The 19,898-nt window shown below is 38.2% G+C and overlaps 1 protein-coding gene across 7 annotated transcripts in view; it reads left to right on the top strand.

The window, feature by feature from the left end:
• LOC131676604 (TOX high mobility group box family member 3-like) overlaps window positions 1-19,898 on the top strand; it is a 275,645-nt gene that overhangs the window by 38,688 nt on the left and 217,059 nt on the right. The window contains exon 1 of one of the 7 annotated variants that reach the window (XM_058955811.1): window positions 18,202-18,314. The exons of the other annotated variants lie outside the window; for them this stretch is intronic. The gene's annotated coding sequence lies outside the window, so the exon portion shown is untranslated. Of the gene's footprint in view, window positions 1-18,201; window positions 18,315-19,898 lie in introns of those variants that run through there. 7 annotated transcript variants of the gene reach the window in all.

Below are 19,898 nucleotides of genomic sequence, written 5' to 3' on the forward strand. Positions count from 1 at the left end.
TTTCTCGTCTCCCTTCTGAACCACCCGCACCATCACCAGTAGGTACGAGAGTGATCCAACGCGAGTAGAGAGGGCTGCTGGTTGCGCAAGTGTGTTTGTTCGTTTGCGTTTCCACACAACGCTTTTTTCAGTGTGTACTTTATATTAGTAGAAAAACACAAGCGTTCAATTGTACAAATATCTGCCTGCCCGCCACCGCCCGCTTCGCAACACTACGGGTCCGACCGTGCTGCGAGAGTGTGTAGGTTTACGATGGACTTTATTTATTATCATCTATTTGATCATGAATTTCAAATTATCACAATTAAAGTTTATTTTTATTCGGGCCTGAATTAAAAGTGAAAGTACGGTCGGTTCCCATGTTCTCTTCTGTCAGCTACGGAAACGACACATACGGACACAGTCGGGATTGCTTGATGTTTTGCTATACGATCAGTATTTACATACAATCGGTATGTGTAATCAAATTGTGTCAATTAAGATTGGATGATAAGATAAGCGAGGAGCACTGATTAAATACATAACTGTTTGGCTGCTGGTCGATTTAGCAAGCATCCAATCATGGGCACTTTAATTTGCTATCATGTTTTAATTATTGCTATTTTTAGTCCTGATATAATTGTTTTGTATAAGATAACACACAATGTTTAGTTGACTTTGCATCAGTTTGAATTTACGATGGCAAAAAGTTGGCGTTTTGATTAGAGTTTCATCTATAGCTCATAAAGGTTCCGTGTCTTTAGCTCCTTGGCGAATAATGGTGTGTTTTTAAGTAATGTTGAGCACAGTACGTGGATCAGATTACCAGATTGTTTTATTCATAATAATGCTACTGATGCTCTTACGATTAAGAGTAATTAAGGTAATAAAATGAATACAACATAAATGGTTTATTATTTTTCATGGAATACAAACGTAAGAGAACCGTGGTTTTGTAGTATTTGAATGATTTATCCGATCAATTTTCCTTGTTTTTTTTGAATAACTGGAAGAATATTCCGAGTTATTTCTTCTTCCTAGATATATAACCTTTCTAAATACTGCACACTATAAGTATGGTTCAGTGAAAGGTTGTATGTTGACTAGTGCTCTCTAGGGAGAATGTTAACAAGAATAATTTGACTTATCGAAACGGGCAGAAGTTCCTGTTTTGGAACTACTAGAGCAAAACTTTGTGATTTAATATACTCCATTTTGAATTCTGTGATCAATTTTAACCGCTGAACTGAATAATCGCTTCTCTAGACTGATTGACGGAATTGCAAACATCTTCAAGCAATATTATATGTTTGATAAGCTTAATGCATCATTTATCAACAATTAATACTAGTTTATTTCATTACGGGTCAACTAGTTCAGTTCATTAAGGGTCAAATAGGAAATAGCCATTCATATTATATTGAACATAACGTTGCTTCAAGATGTTGGTTGCAATACGCCTCGATAGTGGTGCATCGAGGGCACCGGAAGGGTTTATTGGGCCTTTTAATGTTGCATGCCTTTTTTACGATCTCTTGCCCAAACCATAAATCAGACATTAGTTAGTTTTTCTAATATTTAAATGCTGTTCGGAATACTAATGTCCTTTATTCATATGCTGTTTGACTTGCTCACCATTCATTTCAATGATTTTTTACCGCTATGTACATGATTGTCACACTATCTAATGTATTTCTCTAATATTTACTAAGCGAATGTCTAATTAATGTGATGTATCTTCTTTTGTTGTTTCTTTCTCGGCGACACTCAAAAGCACATGAGAATATGCAAACGATCACATGGATATAGATACGCACTAGTATACGCGAAATTACAAACGCGCTAGCATACGCGATATGCAAGCGGGCACGTTGTAAAAAAACGCGTATAATTACATGGAAACGCTCGAGCCTTTCGCGATAATATAAAATCTGTCGCAAACGCGATCATGTACACTTACCAACGCCCAAAATTTCGCAATCGTGGAACCGTCCATACGATTAAGTCAAGGTGATAGCACTTACGAATTTATAAACGCGGTCTGAAGTACCCATTCTAGCGCGATCAGGCATCATACCCGTCCGGGAGCTTCCACTTCAAAAGATATTTGACATTTTTTAAAGAAGCTTATTCTAACTATTCAGACAATGATCGTGACTTTGAATATTTTTCTTATTTTCCTGATTATTTAAGGGATGTTGGTGCCAGTCACATTAATGTTCAAGATATCTTGTCTGGTCTCAATGATCTAGATGCCACTAAAGTCTCAGGACCTGATGGAATTCCACCTGCTTTCATAAAGAATTTAGCAACTGAGCTCACGTCACCTTTATTCTGTCTGTTCAATAAGTCACTAGAATCTGGCATTTTCCCAAAAGACTAGAAAAAATCTTTTTTAATACCTATTTATAAATCGGGTAAAAAATCTGATATTCGCAATTATCGTGGAATTGCCATTCTGTCTTGCTTTCCCAAACTTTTCGAATCCATCATAAATGAAAACATTTTCAACCAAGTCAAACATAAAATAACAAATTCACAACATGGGTTTTTCACAGGCCGTTCAACTAGTACAAACCTTTTAGAATTTGTTGATTACTCGTTAAATGCTATGGACAAAGGAAATTATATAGAAGCTCTTCACACTGACTTCAGCAAAGCTTTCGATAAACTGGACATTCCCATGTTAATTTTCAAACTTGAAAAATTGGAAATCGAGATGAGACTCCTCAATTGGATTAAGTCGTATTTAACAGATCGCCAACAAATAGAAAAATTCTTTGAGATGAAATCTGATATAATTAAAGTTACTTCGGGGGTTCCTCAAGGTTCACACTTAGGACCTCTTCTTTTCGTTTTGTATGTCAACGACATCTCTCTTATTTAAAAAAAAAACATTAAAATTCTCATATATGCGGATGATATGAAACTATTTTCAGAAATTAAAAAATAATAATGACTATAATGTTTTTCACAATGAAACACAAATATTTTATACATGGTGTTGTAAATGTTTAGTGGAATTAAATGTTAAAAAATGTAATCTCATAACTTTTAGCAGAAAACAAATCACGACCTACGTATGAATTACATTAGCTAATCAAACCGTTCAGAAATGCAATAAAACAAGAGATTTAGGAGTTATATTAGACAAAAAATTAAAATTAAATTACAACACAATAGTTCATAGAGCTAGTAATATGCTTAATATTATAAAACGCTTCGGATATCACTTTCAAGATCCTTACGCAATTAAAACTCTTTACGTTGCATATGTTCGGTCTATTTTAGAACATTCATAAAAAAACACGAAGTGAAAATTGAGTCAATCCAAAAGCAGCTTCTATTATATGCACTACGCAAGTTAAGATGGACAGCTTTCCGTGTTCCATCTTATGAAGCACGTTGTATGTTGATAGATATTCAAGCATTGAAAGAAAGTGGGGACAATGCTATGATCTCGTTTCTTAACGATATCGTCATGCAGCGTACTGACTCATCTTACATATTGTAAAAATTAAATTTAAATGCTCCTACTCGTCAATTACGCAATAGAATTTTTTTCGCGATAGGTATCACCGTACAGATTATGCTAAATGCGGACCACTAAACCAGATAATGGCTGTGTATAACGAGCATTGTGAAAGGATTGACCTTACCATGCCCCGAACAAGTTTAAAACAGTTGCTCAACTCTTTGCGGCATCATAGTACATAGGAATAGCCTATTTGCGCCATGTTTCTATTATCACCCTACTCATTTGAAGCCGTTGGTTAGAGCAGTGTCTGCCATCTTTGTTCAACGCATTGAGTCAAATGGTAGCGCAACAATAGGGGCACTCGATTCGAGTTTTCATTGTGCTCAAACACGAGAATTTTACTGTTTTCAACGCATTTGTGTTATTATATTGGTTCTTAACAACGAAACAAAGCGGTTGATGTCAATTTTTACTCATTCTATTGATTGTAAGGCAAGAAATTATCGAATTAGTGAGGCACCTTGCTTAGTATGGTGAAAATAGTCTCATCACCCTATACAGTATAGTATATAAGCAATTAATGTTTGTATAATGTAGTCTAATAAATAAACTCTACCATAAGGAACTCATACTCTATAGACAAGTTTCAGAGAGCCATAGTGGGAGATTCCAGGGAGATTGAGGATCTTTCTTCCTTCATCTGAACCATACTCTCAAAATTAAACATAAGAATAACGACTCGTGCTAGCATTTAATAGCCCACTCGAATATGCAAATGGCTACTTGGCTACATAAAATAATTCAAACACGCGAAGCTGAACATACGTTAGCATATATAGTCAGTTTTGACAAGCGCCATTTAGCATATTTCGAGAAAAACAATTTTTAAAGTTTGAGATTGAATATTTTGAAACTTGCAAATGGTAGAAACAGACGTTGTATGCTTCTATCTATTCTACATTAAACACTCAAATATTACGAAAATTTGTTGACTATATTGATACTATGCGATACTATACTCTAATGATATGCAAAAGCCCGTACGAATATACATGGTATTACACGGTTATAGAAATGATTTTATAGACACGAAGTTACATGCACACAACACGCATGTCTTCACGAGAAAATCCGTTAACATTCGATTGTTCGAGCTTTGCGTGGTAGTAGAACCCTGGTAATAAATGCGTACATACAATTGCGATCATCTACTCATACCTACGCTAGCGTCCTCGCCAATATAAAAATACTCCTGTGACTAAGTGACAACACCGACAAATTTCTAAACGTGTTCCACGTGAATCTGAATCAATCACTTCCGGAATCCCCTACCCTCGTATCAGTAGCTTAGATTTATGCCTTAGACAACTATTTTTGAAAAAAATATGCTCACATACACTAGACAACAAAATTCAGGGCGACATATGTCGGGAGCTCTAGTGATATGGGGGAACTCAATCTCTTCTATCATCTGGACCATTCATTCAAAATTAAACATCGGAATAGGGGCTCCAGCGAACATTCATGTACCTGTTTGGCTATGAAAATTGCCACGCGGTTATATAATCGAATTTATACACGACATGCAAACGCTCGTTCCCACGCGATCATGAACCAATGCTATAACGCTTGAATTAAAAAAAACAGTTCACCGATTTTCCGATGATAGTACTACCTGGTGGTGGGTCAATCGGTGACAAGAAATGTATGTAGGCTATATAAAGAAAAAAATGACAACACTATCATATCCTTTACGGCAGCCATTACGAAAGCATTGATGCAACTGTTTGATAATTTGTAATTACCGCCCCTTCCACCCTGGAACGAAAAAGTCCGTCATCCTGGAGCAATTAGTGTCTGCCGGTTACTGCCGAGCGCTTATAGACAAGATCATCGCGCTTCTGGAGAAATCTAAGAGCATTGAGTGCAAACTGGATTCTGATCGTCCGACGGTATTGAGTGACCAAAAGGTGCAGTACACGCTGAAGCTGGTGGGATCCTTATGCATCTTGGCCCGGAAGGTCGGTGCGACCGGCAAGATTGTGAAATTTTTTTTAGTCAGCATAGATATCGTCAAGAGTTAACGGAACTCGAAGCCGGCCGTGTCGAAAGCGCGAGTGGTCACACAAAAGCAGCGGCTCAGTTAACGATGTCTTCCCTGCGAGCGCAACGTGGATGTGATCATGGATGATGATACGTACCTGACGCTCGACTGTAATGAATAGCAGGGAACTGGCTCTTTTACATCCCTAGATAGGAGATAATTTCCCAATGCATGTCCTATTGTGGCTGGTAATCTATGAGAAGGAGATATCAAAGTCGACCTTCGTTTTGTCACAGCTTGTGATCCGGGGAGGTGTACAGCACGAAGTTCTTACCGGTAGTTGCGATCTTCATTAAGAACCACGTGTTCTAGCCGGATCTGGCCTCGGTGCATTACGTGATGCAATCTCTGGAGCGGATGTAGCGTTTGAAAATCCCGCTTGTCCCCAAGAATACCCCTCCCCCCTTAAGGTGCCATAGTTGCGCTGAATTGAAAATTTATCGGCGAGCATGAAGCGGAAGATCTAATCGACAAATTTTGTAGCGAAAATCTAAAAAGAACTGATCAACAAGGCAACCAGAAAGTTGAAAAATATGCCAACATCTTTCTTCAAGAATAAAAGATACAATTTTCAAATGAATAGGAACAAAGTGATAAAATTCCTGTATTTATTAATGAATTCAGAAAAATGACTGCCGGGCGCGCTTTGGGTAGTTGGCCGGAACATTAGCTACAGCTTTCGAAAAGAAAGATAATAGCTTATTCATTAAATCTCTGGTCGCCCTATTGATCAGTTCATTGGCGGTTTTCGCCATGAAATAGTTCGAGTGGATCCTCCGCTGTAGGTTGGCTCTGTAAGTTTGAATTAGGCGCAGCTGGGATTATTTGGAGGCGGGGAGGAGTTGGCGTTCTTTGGGACGACTGTAATCTTCAAACGGTTCTCATCCACCGACCGCTTCGTGTAATTTTGCGAAGCCCGATCTGGTCAGAGCACGACATATTCCTTCAGGTGCTGTTTCTTAATGAAGGTCGCAACTTCCGGTAAGCACTTCGTGCTGTAAAGCTTCTAGTGGGAGTTGTACTTTATGTCGGCGCTCACCTCTTATATGGAGGACGTGAAAGAAGCGATCCCCTGCCAGTCGTTGCCGTTGAGCACAAGGTATGTCTCGAAGCCCATGATCACAACACCGTTCGCTTCGCAGAAAAGGCATCTTTGACGATCACCTTCATCTGGTGTTTTGGTTGGCTCTTTGCGTTTCCTACACCTCGGAAGCCTCGAATTCCGCTTCTTCGTGATGATGTCCCTGTTCTCCTAATATTTTTTGACCATCTGGCTGGTTGTACCGACCATCTGGGCCAAGGGACGGCAGGATTTCGCCCTCTGCCTTCCGTCTTCCGTTTCAGCATCTGCTGCGCATGGGTCATGCAAAATCATTGGATGGACAGAACCCGGCTCGCACTCGATGCTCTTACCGTTCTCCAAGAGCGCTAGGATCTTATATGTGGGCGCTCGGATGTGTCCTGCCGACACAAAGTGCGCCAGGCTGACAGACTTCTTCGTTCCGGTGTACTTACAACATCGAACGTAGTTGTTACAAACCATCGAATGTAGTTGTTCCACTGCTTCCTTCATGGCTGCCTCACACATAGAGATAGAGCTGTCATTTTTTTTCTGTACATAGCCTTCTTATATTTATTGACGATGCACAGGTAAACCCATCACCAGGTGGCAGTGTACTCGCATGAAAAATCGGTGAACTTTGTCTCTTATCTTAAAGCAAGCGTTACACTTCATCATAATTTCTTCCACGGTCCTGTTACCAGAACAATTTTTGACTGAAATCAACGTATTGCTAATATTTGTTGTATATTTACCACATGTAGCGAGGACATCCCTTTCAAATAATTAGAATAGCCGATTTTTTAGTATGATGTGTGAAACTAACTGATTATTGACTATTTAGGGTTAAAGATATCACTGTAATGTCTTTACAGTTCGATTATGCTTGTTTTTGTTGTGTTATTTTATAAGACTGCCGGAAGGTTAAGATGAGCGGTTTTACGTCCGATGCAGGTGGCTCACCACTGAATTTTTCTACACACTTATTTTTCAGCAAAGCTTGTTTACTGATCTTCTGCGAAATATTTTCCGAGTCTCAGCTATCAAATGTCACTTTTATTGATAGGCAGAATTTCGACAGAAAAAATCAAAAGCGTGCTACTCAAAATGCTCGAAAATAGATGTACCTTAAGAGTCCGTCTATATAACCAGAATTCCACGAAGATCCGTCCGAAAATATTTAAAATCGTGACCGACCATCTTAGATTCCAATGAAACTTTACACGTTTCACCGTCATGCAAGATTAAATATTTTCCACAGGTAATAAGATTATTTTGACTCAAGAGCAACTTTTCAAAAGGGCGTAAACGTTTCTACGTGTATGAATTTCAAATTTTTTTTGTTCGATTACTGTATTTTATACAGCAAAACTATCTGAGAACGAGTTACAGGGAATGAATACTTCTGTCTAAAAAAATATACACTGAAAAAAATGTTGTCATTTTTCAAAAAAAAAAAAAAATTATGATAAAAATTTAAATTGCGAAAAAACCCATTTTTTAATTTTTTTATATTTTGTTACCAAAAACCTAAAGAGAAAAGAAACATTTTGAATGTGATTGCATGATGGAGAAAAAATCGGTAAAAAAGTTTTTCTACCAATAACTTCGTACATGTTTTTAAATTTCATACTAATAGACATACAAAATTGTAATTCTATTACAGAATATAATTCTAAGCACCATTTAAAATCAAAATGCATTTAACAAAAATCCTCCAAAATGCGATAGTTTTCGAGATATTTGAAATTTTGCTACTTCAAAAACAATTAATTCGTGTAATTATGCTCTTTTTAAAAGTTATTCGCGTTACCCCATCAAAAAATGTCAAAAATTTAATGTTTATCGTTTTAAAAACGTAGAAGCAACCTTTTTAGTATATTTGGAGCATGGAGAAGCTTTCAATAAAAAAGTTTTCCTAACAACAACTTTTGACATTTTTTATAATTCTTACTATTTGCAGTCAAAAATACAATTTTCTTTTTGAATATGATTCTAAACGCCATTTTAAATCAAAATGCTCTTAACAAAAATTTTCTAAAATGTAGTAGTTCTCGAGATATTTTAACTTTTGTTTTAACAACACAATTATTTTGTTTTATTACGACCTTTTCATAAGTTAGTCGCGTTTCTCCATCAACAATAATAGGTTTTTCAAAAGGCCCGTAAACTTTCCTGCAACTTTCTCTTTGACATCAAGGCGATATTGTGAAACATTTTAAAGTTACATGAAAACAACCAACATATTATTTAGCTATATAGTTTAATCAACAGACCCTATGGTTGAAATATATTTTGGTTGCTTGCAAAGTTTCGTTCGAATCGACGATGGTCATATTTTGCGGTCGGCCGGTTTCTCATGGAATCCCTCACCAACCGGTTTTTCTATAAAATTTTGAAAGGTTTCCGTAAACTTCTTTTAAGCCAAGTCTACCAACAATATTCTCAGTTATATCGATGTCTCACGTAAAAGTAGCGGATTTCATGATCCCCGTGTTTCCTGCTTCAAATGAACTATATCCATACCGCCATATTTAATCCCTTTACCAATAACCGGTTAGCCTTCTGTTTCCACATTCAAAGACGAAAAAAGAATCAGATACCTACGATATATGTAATGTAATTTTTCGCAACATTTTATGAAAATTATGCTTGAAAACAATGGCCTTAGTTGAGCAACCTCCGCTACTTAATCGCTGTGAACCGGGCAATAAAATTATGCGCTCTATGCTCGTGAGCTGCCACTGTGTGTACGGTATATGTGCATATGGGGAAGCGGAAAAAGCACTGAAACAAAACAAAATGAGATACACATAATGCAAAGTGCCGCATCGAGTAGTTACGTTAGTGTGGCTCAAAATACTCTTAATTCCGAATTCTAAACCTTGCACCTAAAAACCATATTTTGAAAGTCTCCGCATAATTTCCATGGGCTTTTGACCTACTGTTTACATAAAAGTGCTAGATTTATATTTTTACTATAGGTGGCGCTATATTCGGTGCTTTTTGTTTGGAAGAAAAAGACAAGACAATATAAGCTCAATTTCTGGTTGTCATATTATCTTAACGGATTGATTTCTAGTCTTCACAAGTCTCTTTTTTCTAACAGAGCGATTCCTAATTTTTCTTATGAAAAAAATCATTGAATATAATGCCACCTATAGCATCCATACATTTGAATTTTAATTTCATTCGATTTTTTTTATATGTATCGTTGAGCCAGTCTAAGGAACACATAGTACAGAAGCCAAATATCCAGCAGCACGGGGACGGGAAATGCGGCGCACCGGGGACCGCACTGGACCGGGTTCTGGTGTTTTGTATAAATCCGTTTGTTCTGTCCGCTGTGGAGGAAGAGTGAGAATGAAAAAAGTTGGAACAATTCAATGTCATTTTTATTACTGTTATTGCTACATGTGTTCGGTAAGAAACCACCTGGTGCAGTTTTCATATTTTGTTTCTGTTCCACGTTCCTGCCATACCTTTTTTCGGAGTTCCGATATGATAAAGTCGTTTGGATGAATCGTTGAAGCGTCACTCAGTAATGTGCCACGAGAGGGTACTACCATTAGCCAAAATTAGCCATAACCGATGATAAATGTTTGTAGCATTACATACTTTATCGCGATCGTTCGTTAGATCCAACAGGATTATTAAACAATTCAAGTCCCGATTGAGCCCCTGGTTGGTAGGATCGTAATTCGGATACTGTAGGTTACAGAACTACAAACACTTTGTCTAATATTGAATCACAAGATTCGCTTTGTAGAAACATAACCATTACCAAATCATAAGCGTTCTGTTCCTTCAGTCCGAAAAAAACGGAAAAGGATTTTTCAGAATTTAGCTACTATTTCGGTAATACGTAATTTGTTTTACTGTTGCTTGAAAAGCTGGTGGGAACAACGCAATCAATCCCACCATACGAAGCATTCCAGTGCAAACCCACCGGCGATAGACGATCGACGCACTAGTGCGGGCAAAGGCATGATGAAAATTTTGAAAGAACGGCAGGTGCAAATGCATTTTGAGTTTCTTCACTGCTAAGCCTCCGCCGTAAGCACTCTTTTCGGTTCATCCTCCCGTGATGCTTTTTTGAAATATTAGACTCCAGCTCGACAAAGGGATAAAGCAAGCAAGACAAGCAATAACAATAAAATTACCTTATGTTCGATTTGGATTTCAGGTTAAATTTTGAAGGGTTGTTCTTTCTCGTCTTGTTTCACCTTCACGTTACCCGCTCTACCAAAAGCTAACGACTGTTTTAAAGTTACTCTCCTGATGCTTCAGGTATTGTATTCAGATTTGGAGGATTTGTTAAAATGAAATTCTAATCCTAAATTAGTTGAAATTGCCAGAGAATTTTGGGATTTGTTACATCGTCCAAAGATAGCAGGGGTGTGTGCTATACACTCAAGTTTTTTTATGCGTTTTTTGCGCGGTTTTTTACGCGGATTTTGAAATTTACGCGGTTTTCATTTACGCGGATTTTGAAATTTACGCGGTTTTCATCTACGCGGATTTTGAAATTTACGCGGTTTTCATTTACGCGGTTTTCATTTACGCGGCCTGTATCCCCCGCGTAAAAAAACCTGAGGGTACAAACTTAACCTTCAAAAATCGAACACCGTATCTAACAGCTCCAAACTCGTTTCAGTTTCTTGGTTATTTTAAGGTAGATAGAATCAAAATCCAAATGTTCGACATCGATGCCAACCACAGAGAAAGGTAGACCACAAATGACTAGGTGTTTACGCCCAATTTAACTCTCTCGTTTGTCCCTGATTTGAAGGGCGGCGTTAGGTGCAAAAACTATCAACCCGACACGGAAGAAAGGTGGGTGAGACGCTTTTGAAGCAATAAAAAAAACTCTGCCTGCAAACACACCGATGATGATGGTAATGATGATCGGCTGGGCAAGGATTCAAAATACTCAGCAGACGGAGATGAAAAAAGGATGTCGTAGCTTTCATTCACTCCTGGTTGGGCGGTCTGCGATAGTCGGGAAGATTACACTCATGTTCATGGCATGACATATTTTGAACCTTTCTTCCAGTTCCAATCATCCTCTGATGTCGTGTGCAGGTTGGGTCATATTTCTATGCTAAAGAGTATCTAGAGCGACAAGGAGGTCCAAACGTAAGTGGAGCCTGTTAATGAATTCTGCTCCATCTCGTATGAGTCTTATTGACAGGTTAATACAATATCAAAAAAAACGACGTGTGGCCGAAGCAGACTCGTAAATAATCCAAAGCTGTTGTCCCGTGGAATAGCGTACTATAGCTCCATTTGTTCCCAGTTGCTGGCTGAAGGGTGACATATGACGACCTGACAGACATATGACCAAAAAAATGGCCACCCATCGTCGATTAACGATCATGTGTTCAAATTGGAAAATGAAAGATTTCGTTGTGATCATCGCGTGGATGTATCCGAGGACAGGTGCTATAGTTGTTCGCATGTTTCCTGTATAGCGAATGGAATCAATCTACAATAGATGTTGTGTGATACTTCCATGTATTGAAAGAGACCGGTTTTATGAAATTCACTTTATTGATGTAGTGGAATGATATAAAGAAGAAATGCAAAATCTCTAACGGTCTGTTGTAAAACGGTTTAATCACATGGCTTTTTTAAATTAAAATTCAAGTGCATCATTCAAATGAAGAATTTTTTTAAAAAGTTTAAGAGCCAGTATTTCACAAGTGTGTCACTGCTCGTGTTGATGTGCTCCGATGATACTTTCAGCATTTATCTATGCATATGAAGGATGGACTTTGGCCAAACATCAGCTTACTACATTAACGGGAAGTGGTGAAAACGGACATTGAAACGCAACTTGTCTTGACAAATAGTTCGAAATTGTAGAATCTTTGGTAATTATGTTTAATTTTTAATTCAATTAGAAATAAAAATTAGTTTTGGAATTTGTGTTTCCACTTCGTTTCATCAGAATCCGATACTAACTTATTGACGGTAGCTCGAAGGACGAAAACACTATGCTTGTTTCTGTGCAAACCCCTAGCCCTGGGTGATGTCCCGCAATAAAAGCGTTAATCCGGTGCTAGCTTAGTCCTGTCTCTAAGCAAGTGTCGGATTCCGTTGAGATGTAGTCGAAACGCACATTGCACAACCAATTCAATCATAAGTGTTGTGCCCTTAACCCTAAAAAAAGCAAGGGGTCTCAAAGGCCCGGCTAGTTACAATTCCCTAGTTTCAATGAACTTGTAATTTGAAATACAAATGATCGAGCGTTTTCGGGCTTTCGATTCTCTCACTGATAAATCGACAAAAACTTCAGCTTGCCTTTTTGAGAGTTAACGCGCAAATCTGGTTTAAAATAATGTTCTACTTAGTGGAGCAAAATAGTTTTACCTCAATTATATAGCATATAGCATAGTAAAAATTTTAAGTTTCCTAAGATTTTTAGATATTTTACGCAATATTTGTTCATAATAATCTACCCAAGTAGCATTTTTAGTTTTATCGCACACTACATGTGCAATCTAAGTTCTAAGGAGGGCTTCAAGAGTGACGTAAAACCTGAAAAATTACTAGGGTGCTAACCCAAGTAGCATTTTTAGTTTTATCGCACAAGGGGTAGCCGCGGAAGCTGTTGGAAGTCCGCCATGACGTAAGTGTCATCATCCATGATGAGACAATGAGGCTTCGTGAGCATCTAGGTGTTCAGTAGACTGCTCAGAAAAATGATGAATTTTCAAAAACTCAATCGGCCCACCCCTCGATTCTAGCTACCGGACCAGCGTGGACAAAACCTAGCTTGTATTTCTGCCGCTAGTTGGCACAGTATGCATCGTATTATTACTGTAAGTGAAAACAAGAAACATAATTTAATTGACTACAACTTTGTCAAAACTGCTAGTCAATCCGGCTTTGTTAAAAGAAGTTAATAAACTTTTGACGAAGTGATGTCAGTTTTGCATGGGTCCTAGCAGTGCATAGTTGTGTATCAGTACTCGATTCCAACGAACTATATATTTTTGTGAAATAATTGTTAGATTTAGCTGAATAGTATGTTGAAAAGAATTTTAGTGCATAATACGAGTTAGGTTTGTTAGGTTTAGTTAGAAAATTTTAGTTCCTCCTTTGGCCGCATAGAGGGCGCCAACACTAACTTACCATAGAAAGTAGATAGAATATCGCGATGTTCGGAAGAATTACTACAAAATGCCTGTTCTCAAACTTTGTAGAAGACACCTAACTGATATCTCTCTTCGTTGAAAAGTTAGTGTTGGCGCCTTATATGCGGTCACATGTGAAACTAACATATTTTAACCATAACATGACTCGCATTTTTTACTATAATTCTTCTGAATATGCTATTGAGCAAAATCTAACCATTATTTCACAAAAATGTACAGTTCGTGGGAATCGAGTACTGATACACAACAAAACACTGCTGGGCCCAATGCAAAACTGACTCAGACTTCGTTAAAAGTTTTATAACTTATTTTAACACAGCCGGATTGATTAGTGGTCTTCGACAAAGTTGTAGTCAATTAAATTATCTTTTTTATTTTCACTTACAGTGATAATATGAGTAAATTACCAAAAAATCCCATACAAACTTTGGGCACGTTGGTCTGGTAGCTAGGCTTGTCCGATTTGTTTCAAATTTGGTATAAGTACTCCAGGTGGGACTAGGAATCGACTCAGGTGTGGGCCGGTAAGAGTCATTTTTTCTTGTCAGTCTTGTGTACAGTTTCCGGGTCCGGACACCCTTTACATATAATTAGGTGACTAGGAAAACATGATACCAACCGGTCCATCTCTGAGTGAATTCATATAGCTATCAGGAGTGTCAAATCCGTATTCCGCACTTGTGCCAAATCGATCAAATCTATCGAACCAACGTCCTTGAATTGTTTCGAACAACAAAAATTTACTAGAATTGAGACGATGAAAGATAACTCCTTTGCCTACATATTTATAGAAGACGGCTTGTCGATCCAAGATAATCCGGAGAAATTATTAAACATCGAAAGAAGTAGTGTCTGAGTTAGTTTTGTACAGGGTCCATTCGCGCATGGTTGTAGTTCTGAAGTTAAATGTCATGAACTTATTTGCTTTGTCTAAAAATTCGGAATACTATTGGTGCGTAAGTTGTGTATGGTGACCATCGGGGCTGTGCACAAAAACACTCATTTTCCAAATCTCGAATCGCCTTCTCCCATCATATTGTGTCAAATGTCAAAGTCCTCAGATGCTCGCGCGATCAAGAATCGGTCACGTTTGGAAGTTTCTACCCTCGATCCTAGCAGCCGGACTTGTGCCTTCAGCAAAATAAAAATTGACGCTCATATCCGCTAAAAACACGTTCCACGCCGCCATGACCAGAAACTCTAATGATATGGGAGAACGTACACGGAAAATTAAGTATCAGATTCACGGTCCGCGCAATTATCTAAAAACACACGCGAATGTGCGAATGGACACACGGTTATACAATCGAATTTATACACGCGAAGTCACATATATGCGGCAAAGACGTTAGCATACCAATGCTTGAGCCCTTCGCAATCATCCACGCAACCTATACCCGCGATCTCGCAAATATGATAACTTCGCGGTGATAAGGTGAACGTCTCAGCACTTATACGACGGTCCGCGTGATCATTCAAGAACACACGCGAATATGTGAGTGGTCACACGGCTACAAAATCGAATGTATACACGCAAAGTTACATATTCGCGAGCACACACGACAAATACGTTAACATACCAACGTTTAAGCCTTTCGCGATCTTTCACGCACACGTGCGCCCGCGATCGCGCAAATAACACCCTTGTAATAAAACGATCGTTTTAGTACTTCTGAAGTTTCAAACGCGGTTTTTGGTGTTTTCCATTAGTTTTTTCTTTAAAGCTGGGTATCTACACAATTTTAGAAGTATGGAAAACACTTCAAATAGTTGTGTCGAATACAGGGGTGTAATTTTGTTGAAGAAAGTGTGTAGCTACAGTAAATGGGGTATGAGTTATTTATGTTGTAGAAAAGCCACATAACTAAGAACGAATGAGTAGATTTGTCCACTGAAGATGATGCAAACCCTATATCGAAGCGTCGGAGTAATAAGAACATAATTTGCTTTTATACACATGAGATTGCTTAGACGAAATTAAGACCTGTTTGAGTACTTTACAGTCGAACTCTACATTTTTGTTGAATTTGTGAACTTCACTCCCTCTATCGTAAACGAAGACGTAGTCTTACGTCAAAGAGTATCATTATAGAGTAAAATTGCGTGATATTAACATCGTGTAGAAATTCAAACTTTCTTCAGGACGCTTTGACTATAACGTACTAGGAAAAGGTATTGAAAGAGTCTCTGCGATCCGGGACTTTGGCGTACTCTTTGATAAGAAATTGAGTTCATCTGCTCGTATCATTGTATCAAATCACTTTACTGTGCCCTGATCAGAAGTGCACTGGGGTACAATGTTCGAATATGGTTATCATACAATACCGCTCAAAAGGGACCGATTAGAGTGTGTACAAAGATGTTTCGTTCAAGTCACACTCAGGATACTACGCAGGACATTAGATTAATTAAATCCTGTTAGATTATCGTCTTATTCTGATATACACACAAAAAACATCTTCCTTTGTCGGTTGTCATGGTAAAGAGAGACAAGTATGTCTTTGCTATTAGACATGTTGGTAGACTTGAGGGATTCGTTGTAACACTGCCTAAGCTCGACTCCTGCCAGCAGAAGACAAAAGATTAGTCCATAGGATTTTTAAACCTGTTTCTAATGACCCGGCAGTTTTTCGATCTGTTTATTTCACATCCTTGCTCTCACTTGAGTACTATGACTCTAAATTTTTATAACTTTCCCTACTTAATAATTTCTAGCTAAATGAATATAGTTTTAAAAGGTGTCTGTACGGAGCAGATCAAAAATAAGAGGTAAATGAAAAAATAATATATAATTTTACTTGTGAAAATAAAAAAGACCACGCATCCTTAAAGGCAGCTGCATAAAAAATAATTAAAGCGGTATTATAAGCCCAACACTTGCTTCCATTAATCTTGCCAATTTTGCTAAGATGTTACTGTGAATTCCTCATGGTAAAAGCTTCGCTTTGCTATTCTTTAAAAGGGCACCCATAAATGTACCAATAAATGGAGAACATTTTGTAGCTCTCATTTCCTCTTCAATTACATCACTCTTAACCTTTACTCACGGCTCATTCCCTTTCTCCACGCGCCTCGAGCCAGGCAGTAGTTTTTGGTGTCTTGGTTCTCTCTCAAAGGCACAGTTGAAGGCTTCCCTTTCGGCTTAATTGTCGACCTCGGTGTGGATAATTGCCACTCTACCCCGACTAGGAAAAAAATCTGTTTCCCTAGAGCGATGCTGGGGCGGCTGCAGAAGAGTTAAAGAAATATATCTTCTCGAACATCACACCGAACATGAGAAAGTGAACAAAGTATCAATTAAATAAATTAAAATTAATAACCTTTTTCTCACTTTACTATTTCAAGCGAACTCTATGCAACGCATCATTCTCAACGGCAGCGTCGGCGTTGAAGGTATGCAAAAATCCTAAACACCAACAGCTGAACTGTTATTGATGCGCAGCCTCTGTGGCGGAAGCACGGTTAGAGCATAGGAAATGAAACGCTAACGGAAACGATTTTCACTCTACCACTGAATTTATGCATACACGTAACAGTTCATGGTTTGTTGCTAGTTGGTGAATAGTATCTATTCACCTATCTAGTCGGATAATTCACTTTGACCACTGACGATGATAAAATATCAGTTATTGAACGCTTTCTATAATGAAAAAAAAACGCTGGTGCCATTTTCCAATCGCGAACGTCTCAGGAAGTGACCATACCGAGTTGAAGAAGAAATAACTTTGCCTCAGGACCTAGTTCTACATCAATGCGTACATACATGCCTCGCGGGTGTGTTTACTTTTCAAACCAATCTGTTTATTTTGTTTAATTAACCCGAAGTTCTCAAATGTCCGTCTGCGTGACGACGTCCTGTGTGAGTGTAAATAATTGTGTCTGCGGGTATCAATGAATGAACGATGGAACGTACGAAAATAAACAATAATAATGAAAGCTTTAAACGAAGAACAGAACCTAGCGAAATAATACATTACACGGTTTATGCAGAACAAGATAAAATCAATTCCGCATTAACGGGATGAAAACGAATACATCGTGTCGGATTACAGGGGTCCGGATTTATAAAAGAGAACAAAACATCGATGATAGTGATGGTTTATGTTCCAATTTTTCTTAAATGCTTCGTAGGTCATTACACTACAAAGCAGCGGTAGTTGTATGCTCTTATTTCTGAAATCACTTTAACGGATCTAGAACTGGTTTTGTTACTGTTTATATACGATGCTAATTATTTTTCATTCCTCCTATTTTACACACTGTTCCGATTGTATCTAGACGGAAAGCAATTTCAGCTCATAATAGTCATTTTCAATGCTGCTTTCGATACATATGAAGAAATACAAAAATCAATAACAGCAACACTTTGAACGAAACTAAACTTTTTTTTTGTTTTCACCTCTACTTTCAGGTATCGTATACTGGCTCCTCACAATTATAACCCGGCAATATCTTGTTTGAGCATTGATTCGACCGAAAATAAAAAATAAACGATAAACACAGAACCAGCTCAGGGACTACAAACATAAGGTGTGCCCGTTTCATTTTTCCCATTTTCAAATGTTTGAATTATTTCGTTATCGCATCACGCGGTTTTGTCGATTCCACACATCCAACCACTGCGTGGAGCTGGAATGGTATTGCACTGCTGTAAAAGCTCCCAAACTACCACTAGCAGCCCAAACACCACCGTCGTCATTAGAATCAAGGTTCAATTGGGTAAACATCGACACAAACAGCCGTTGTGGCGCGCAACCCAAGTTTGTATACTAAAATTGATTTATTGGTGCCAGCGAATGGTTGTCTTTATCTCGATTTGCTTTACGATAATGTTGTTTGGACATCGAATACATACCAACAACCACCGAGCAGCGATTGACTGAGCGGTCGTCGGTGTGTAGGTATCTACCGCAGTATTTAGAAAATAAGGGAAATATTGTTTGCCTCGAGGTAATGATCGGTTTTTGAAAGTGAATCTCATTACGCTCGCAGTTGATTGCCTTGAGGCAGGATGATGCATCAGCATAAAATTATTATCAGATTGAATGCAATGCATGTGCGCGGCATTGGAGTAATGCGTAGTCTCGGGTTCCTAACATTTTTTTCGAACCAGGCATCGTACCCGCAATCTCTGCGAGCTGTATTTGGTTTTTAATATTTTTTCGAACAGATTCGGAGAATGAATTTTCCGTAACTATAAAATTATGATGATTATACTTGCAGGTGGTGAATTGATAATAATATTGATTCCGCTGTTGCCGGGGTGTGGCGCTGAAATTGTCGGTGGTTCTTAGTTCAAGTCCCCTACTGATCCTGTAAGTTAAGAATAGGGTGCGAATTCTATCTAAATAGGACGTCATTTCCGCATTGGGATTGGAGTTCCAAGGTTTATTTTGCGTAGAAGTTACGACTGTCATTCAACAAAAACAAATCCTGCAACGCTTGTTCAGATGGGATTCAAGCGATTGTTCTGTATCATCTTTTGTTTAGTATCAAAACATTTTTTTCTACCTCGTCAAACCTCACTGCGCTCAAGGATTTTGCGTGATTGTTTTAAGCGACCCTTTTTTCCCGGTATTCAAATAAGATGTAAATGCAACATTGTCACTGTTGTGCTATCTTATGACCAGCGCAATTTAAGGGGGCGTCTGGTATAGTGGGTAAAACAATCGGCTTCGTTTTTATCCGCTTAATTGTTAGTATTGAACCTCTACAATAGTCTCCCGCAATATCGGTGGCCAAGCTGAACTTCTGTTGTTTTAAAAAGCCATGTACTCCTCGCGCGTATTTGCTGTAACATACGCATATTTCAAATTTTCATAAGAAAATACCCAATGGATTATTTTCTACAGCGTTTGTTTTCCGTAATGCAATTTTAATGGGACACCCTCTAACTCGAACTTTTATCTATTTTTTTGGTTCATCAAATAGCTACAAGTCTATGCTTTATAAATCATATTGAATTTCATGTGCCAGACTATTTTATCAGGAGTTATCGTATTCGCCGCGGCGCTCCTTGACGTGGAAATGGTTGGACGTACTCTTGGAACGCTTGTATGCGTGGCTCCGCGTGACTGAAAATCTTTTTTTCGTGCACAATGAATGTATAAATAA

The sequence above is a fragment of the Topomyia yanbarensis genome, chromosome 1, assembly GCF_030247195.1.
Source record: "Topomyia yanbarensis strain Yona2022 chromosome 1, ASM3024719v1, whole genome shotgun sequence".
In the NCBI taxonomy this organism is placed as follows: domain Eukaryota; kingdom Metazoa; phylum Arthropoda; class Insecta; order Diptera; family Culicidae; genus Topomyia; species Topomyia yanbarensis.